Source organism: Gouania willdenowi, chromosome 5 (genome assembly GCF_900634775.1).
Source record: "Gouania willdenowi chromosome 5, fGouWil2.1, whole genome shotgun sequence".
NCBI classification, from domain to species: domain Eukaryota; kingdom Metazoa; phylum Chordata; class Actinopteri; order Blenniiformes; family Gobiesocidae; genus Gouania; species Gouania willdenowi.
The window spans coordinates 36,043,041-36,050,150 of NC_041048.1; the positions used below are offsets into that span (position 1 = coordinate 36,043,041).

A 7,110-nucleotide genomic window follows, 5' to 3' on the forward strand; every position below is an offset into this window, starting at 1 on the left:
CAAGTAAAGTCTTACCATCCTTTTTTATGAAACATTAAACCTGAACCATGCTACTGCGTCTGGACCTACGGCGTCAATATAAACATTTTGCAACATGCAAACAAAGTATAAAAGTGTAACACAGTTGTGGATCGAGTTGTAGACCTTTGTCTGTGACTGGACTCTTAGTCTAACCACGTCACGTGTGGTTCCAGCAACGAAAGGAAATAACAAAACGCTGGCACTTTTTGTCCTTCTCGGTTCTTTCTTCGACTCAATCCATTTTTGAAACAACTCTCGCACTGTTACTCTCGCACCGCTACTCTTGCACCGTTACTCTCGCACAGCTACTCTCGCATTGCTACGCAGTTGAAACATGGCGGTATTAACTGGGAAAGGCAATGACCATGGATGAGGTTTAAACTGGACCTTGTGGTTCACGTTGCGTAGTTAGGACTTTTAGGACGTGCACATAAGGTTACAGCGTAGGGGTTTTTTGGGTTAGGTGGGGGGGTCTCGTGGGGTTAGGTTGGATAGGGAACTAGAGATAATACATGGGCAACAGGATGTCTATACTATATATATATATATTAAAAAAAAAAAAACCTTTAATTTTGTTTAGTATTCTCTATGTATATCCTTTGGGGTTCTTGAGGGTTAAGGTTAGGGTAACAAAGGGTTAGACTTAGGTGGAGTGAACTAGTGGGGTTAGGTATAGAGCTAGGGTTAGGGGTTAATGTTAGGGTTAATGTTAGGGTAACAAAGGGTTAGGGTTAGGGTAAGAGCCTTCATAACACCTTATTCATGCTAATGCTAATGACAAGTGTCATGTCATAATAATGTCAGCCTTATGTATAAAACGTCAAGTGAAGTGTTACCCAGTACTTTGACTTGAGTAGGATCTATCAGTATATTTGCACCTCCACAAGTCACACACTTGGCACAAAGCAGCAGCAGTAGTACTAGATGTCTTCTTTTACAGATGCTTATTTCAATAAAAGGTGGGGGGGGGGGGGGGGGGGGGGGAATTCCTCTAAGAGGCTGAGAGTTAGAAAAACAAAACAAACAACTTCTCTTTCTACAAGGCAAAAATAGGTGGAAAGAGCAAAGGCAGCTTGTAATGGATCATATGTTGTTTGCAGAGCTCTGATGAGACGCGTCTTTACTGTCACTGCTGGAGGAGGCGCGTGCACACACGCACACACACACACACACACACACGATGCAGGCTTGTGGCTAGTGTGCTGATGTTGGGAGGCAGGGATGTAAAGAGGGATGGGTTAATTAATCATGCTTCATTTACTCAGGGATCCTGATGCTGAAGTGGGTAGTCTTGCTTTAAGACATGTGATCTGACTCTCTCTCTCTCTCTCTCTCTCTCTCTCTCTCTCTCTCTCTCTCTCTCTCTCTCTCTCCAGCTGGGCTACATTGTAACACACGCGCACACGCACGCTCACTCACACTCGCAGTGCCTCCCTGACACACAGACTCTAGTCTCTACTTAGAGCTGGAGAGAGGACTAAAGCTGCACACTATCAGCACTGCTTCTCAATGGGGGGATGCGGCCAAGAGAAGACAGAGCTCTCATTCCTCCGGAGTGTTCAGCTGCGCGTGTGAGGAGAAGAACAAGAAGAAGAGGAGGAGGAGGAGGAGGACAAGTAAGGAGGTTAAACTAGCTCCCTGTCATCATCGCATTCGCAGAATAGGACTTTTACTGATGGAGAAGGAAGACTAAAGCTCTGTGCGTTTGTGGCTGATGCTGCCGTGACATGATCATCATCATCATCATCATCATCATCATCATCATCCTCTTTTCCAGTTTGTGACTCAGAGCCCTGGGGTATTTTCATTTTATTTTATTTTTTTCTGGCTGTTTCCTAAGGTTTCATAAAGGAGAATTATAAGCAGCAAAGATCCAGAAGAAGAAGAGGAAGGAGGAGGATTGTTTCCCATATTTGTGCTTCTTTGCTCCTGGATTTTTTTGGGGTTCGAGTCCCGTATCTGCGTTCAGAGAATGGATAGATTTGAAAGAGAAGTGTGGACGTGTTGAGCAGAAGAAGCACAGCCGCTGATTCTGATCGTTTCCCCGAGAATAAAAACTGCTCAGGTAAGAGTGGAACTTTCCAGGAAAACATCTTTTCACGTCATCTTTAATAAACAAGTTGTGTAGCTAATAAGTCACAACGTAAATGATTTAAGCAATTATACAGAAGTTTATTCTAATGCAAAGCTTATAGCCACATATTCTTCTTCATTACCCGCTCCACATTGACAAAGGCATCAGTCCATCACAAATGTATTTGTATAGCGCATTTCATACACAAGGCAATTATATGTGCTTTTACATTAATAAAAAGTGAACCAGAAATCATTTAACCGATTAAAAATCAATAAGAATGTTAAAATCAGTAGTAAAAACATTTAAAATCAGCAGTAAAAAAACATTAACCAACAATAATATGATTAAATCACTCATTATTTCACTCTTAAACAAAATTGAGAGATTTCCACGACACAAACCGATAGGGGAAGCTGGAGTTCAACTCCTGCAAACTCAGCACAGAATGTGACTTAAAATCACAAACTTTATTTATTTGTTTAACTGCAAATAGTCAGTCAGCAACCAACATTACCGTCTGTGCAGCAAAGTATAGATTTATTTATTTATTTTTAATAAAAACTCTCCTACAACTGCGTTTCATTATCAAGGAAATGTCTCTTATTTTGGTAAGCAGGTGCGTGTAGAGTAGAGAGTGAGGTGAGGTGCCCGCAGGTGTGCCTGCCTTAAATACCTCACACCATCACCCTTTGTTTATTTAGGACCGATGCTACTTCACTGCAAAAAAATATCGCACTAGTGGAATATATTGATTTAGAGGAGAAGTTTGTTCACTCCAAGCTGCTCCGTTTTATACTCTCCACTCATTATAAGTGAGAGCTGCGCGCGTTTTCTATATGAAAAGGCAGCGCGTGTTAATTATGAGCACGCACGAGCGCCCGTCGTATAACCATTTCCGTGCACGAGCTTGTTGTGAAAACTCTTTAACGCGGGCAGCGTGTGATCAAATAACGGGTTGAATTAAAAAAAAAAAAGGCGTCAAACTAAGGAAACCCCGGTTAAAGCGATTCACGTGCTTTTCAAACCGCGGGTTATGATGGGAGATGAGGAGAGGGCTTCACAAAGTGCCATTGATCGCGTTATGCCCATGTTTGGTGAATAAAGAAGCTTTATTTGAACTAAACAAGGACAGGAATTCGTTTTCAGGTCAGTGCAATAAATAAGCAGCATTAGAAGCTCTCTGTAGTCTGATTTACTGCACCAAATGTCATTAAATCAAGAAAAACTCAACAGTTCTTAAGATGTAAAGAACAATTGATAGATAGATGACTACTTTTTTCTGAACAATAATCAAAACATGAATATTTAAAGACATGCACTTGCAGAAATGGGCAACTTTTATCACAGTTGTGACCACAAAAATGTGATTTTCCTGAACAGAGGTTCACATTATCAACATCAATGACCAATCTGAGCATTAATGAAATGAAGAACAAAGAATTAGTGTATTTCTTTTGTTTTTTAAATAGTTTTGTGTTTTTAAGTTGTCATCTTGTGTCTTTGAAGTCATTCTGTGTATTTTTGTGTGTTTTCAAATTATTTTTGTGTCTATTTGTGTTCACCTTGTGTGTGACTATATTTTTGATGTCCTTTTGGGCAATTACTGTAATTTTGTATATTTTTGGAGAAATTTTGTGTGTTTTTGTTGTCATTTTGTGAGTTTTCTTTAATTTTTGTGCATACTTGTGTGTGAAAATGTATGGATTTTTCTTGTCCCTTTAGGGATTTTCTACGTTTTTTTGAAGTCATTTTGTGTACGTTTGCTGCTGTCGTGTATTTTTTGTGTCTTTTTTGCACATTTTTTATTTATTTTTTGTGCACCTTGGGGAATGCACAAATTTAGAAAAAAGTTTGGCATGAAATAAGCAAATGATCAATGAACCTGGATATAACTGAACTTTTGTTTTTGGGGGAACCTCATGATGGTGAAGTGATATGTCTCGTACAAATTGTTGAAAACAAAATTCAGAAAATTATTGATGCTCGTGTTCAAACTATCACTTAAAGCACGTTTAAAGCAGTCGATCAAGTCCTCAGTCAAATAGCACATGTATGCCTACATGTTAATATGATTATATTAAAGTTTTTGTGGAGGAAGTAGAAGTAAAAGTACACTAAATTTAGATATTATGATCACTAAAGTTAGTAGATCTTATAAAAACAATAAAAAATCCTGGAAAAAACAAAGAAACAAATAGTTACCCTCTAAAATTAAAACATTATTTGGGGAAATAAAACTTGAATATGACATAACGCTTTGAAACAACTCACTCACATTTAAGTTTGTGGGGTGATTTTTTTGCAACACAAGAATAATTTACCTCAACTTAAGGTGCAATGTAGAATTGTATTCCTAAAAAGTACAACATTTATAAAAGTATATATTTATCTTTATTCTGTTAACATATATTGTAATATCTTTGTCAGTTTTTCATCTAATTCTAGTCTGAAAAACCCAGGGAAGGCTCGTAAGGCTCATCTACTGATGTACATTGATATTTGATGAAATGCAGAATATGAACAACGCAAACATTCGCAGCTTTTATTATGAAGGAATTGAAGCGATTTCTTCCCACTGGGTAGATTGAATGGAGAGAAGTGTTAATAACACCTGGAAAGGAGAATGGCCTCATTACTCAACAGGGACGAAGGTGTCTCTCCATATGCTGGCTCTCAGCAGCCATTAAGCAGCTGCTAAATTAATCTACGTACAAGACGCGTGGTGAATAAGAACATTAAAAAAAGAAATACGAGTAGGAAATATCCTTGGATAAAATCAGTTTTTTTTTTTTTCCTCTGGAGATTGTTTTTAAAAACATTATTTGTGTTCCCCTGCTGTGTGATACAGACTCGACCTCACCATGTCCTGGCTGTTTGCTGTGTGGATTAGCCTCGGCTTCCTGCTGCTGTGCCAGGCCACCCTCTACCAGACCATCCAGCAGCACCACGTGGCCCGTCCTGGTCGCACCGATATCCTCACACTGGGTAAGTCTTCACTTTTAACTAAATAGGCTGTGCTGTGAGCGTTGTCTGATTTAAAGCTATGGGGACAGATTTGTGTCCAAAATATTTACTATATTCACAATTTTTTTACATGTGTTTTTCCAATTTTCATATGTGTAATTTGTGTCGACAATTCTTTAAAGAGTTATTGATGCTGGGAGTGCTAATCTGTGAAAAATATGAAAAACACGTGAAAATCTAAAAAACACGTGAAAATCTAAAAAAAAACACTTGAAAATATTAAAAAACACTTGAAAATATAAAAAAAACACATTAATTTCTGAAAAACACGTGATAATATAAAAAATCACAAGTGAAAATCTAAAAAGCACGTGAAAACCGAAATAATGCATGGGAAAATCCTAAAAACACGTGAATATTTAAAAAGACATGAAAATCTAAAAGAAAACGTGTGAAAATCTAAAAAAAAATACATGTGAAAATAAAAAAAACGTGAAAATTTGAAAAACATGTAGAAATTCTAGAAAACACATGAAAATTGAAAAAAAAAAACACGTGAAAATCGTAAAAACATACATATGTATATCAAAAAACAGGTGAAAATCTAAAAAACATGAAAGATTTTGTTAAAGCTTGTGTCTGCGTGTGCTATTCATGGTATAAATGTGGGTGTTTTTAGTTTATTTATCTGGCTCCGATGCTGATCTGTCTCCTTTTGTGTAGATCTCAGTGTAAACCCTGTTAGAGCATCCTTTAACATGGCCAGCATGTGAGAGCAGTGATTCATATGTATAGCGTTAGAATTCCACTGCATCCAGAAGCTTTCTGTCAGATTGTTAAGAGTTGGACCAGCTTTAGGCACAAATCCCTATTACTGTGTGAGGACCTTTGATCACTGTGGCTTACAAAGAAATGATTAGTACAGTTCTCTCTCTTTTACACGGGAAATATTTTTGCAACAAAACCCAACGTTTTCTGAACCCGAAGGACCAATGAGTCAAGACCACGCGTCAAACTCAAGCAGGGGTTCTCAACCTTGGGGTCGGGACCATATTTGGGGTCGTGAGACACTGGTAGGAGGTCATCAGATGCCTTCAAGAAACTAAGAGTATTTTTTTAACACTTAAAGCCCATTTCTGCTTATTTTTACCCTTTTTCTGCAACTACACCAAAATTTCCAAATTGCAACCTATTTTCATCACTTTTTCTTGCCATGTTTGTTCTCCTTTTAATGCATTTTTGCTACATTACTCCCATTTCTGCCACTTCTCCATCAAATTTCAATGTTTTTTTGGCACTTATAAACCCTTTCCACCATTTTCTCCACTCAGTGTTGCACATATTGACCTATTATTGTCACTTTTAACCTCTTTTCACCATATTTCATGCTTATTTTTACCAATTTAACCACATTCACAATTTATCATGCCCATTATTTGCCAGTTTAAACTAATTGTTCCAACGTTGACACTTTAAAACATTTTAACCACTTTTTCTGTCTGTTTTTGCCCACTCTAATTTGCAACTTTTAACCAATTTCTGTGGTTTTTTAAGTTTAATTTCACCACCTTTTCCATCATTTTTGGTCACTTTTAACCTATTTTATTTCTGATTAAAACAAGGATTTACATCTTTAAGATAACTATATACTATAGCCCAAATAATAATAAACTTCCTGGATAACAGTGGATATTATTCAGATAAATCAATAAATAAATAAATGTGGTTATCACAGATCCATAGAATGATGGACCATCATTTTGTTGATTTTATGGATTGTCCCCAAAAATCTCTCCCCTTTATCCCCCCTTATAGATGGCCCTGTCTCCACATGACTGTTCTTCAATGTTCTGTGTTCAACCACCTTCAGGTACAGTGGGGGTTCCCGGTCTCTGGAACCTTTATTTTGGGGTTTGCGAGCTGAAAAGGTTGAGAACCACTGATATAGAGCATGGATCTAAAATTTGTACGTATGAATGACGAAAGGACTGTTGCAGTGAAGTTAATGGTATTCTTCAGCTTGGCGTGTGCGTGTGCGGTGTTTTTTT

The 7,110-nt window shown here is 37.6% G+C and overlaps 1 long non-coding RNA gene across 1 annotated transcript; it reads left to right on the plus strand.

Moving 5' to 3' along the window:
- The first annotated feature begins 1,455 nt into the window (after positions 1-1,455).
- On the plus strand, positions 1,456-5,077 carry LOC114463880 (uncharacterized). The gene is made up of 3 exons (XR_003674129.1): positions 1,456-1,637; positions 1,862-2,086; positions 4,947-5,077. It is a non-coding gene; the product is annotated as an uncharacterized LOC114463880 (long non-coding RNA).
- The last annotated feature ends 2,033 nt before the right edge of the window (positions 5,078-7,110 follow it).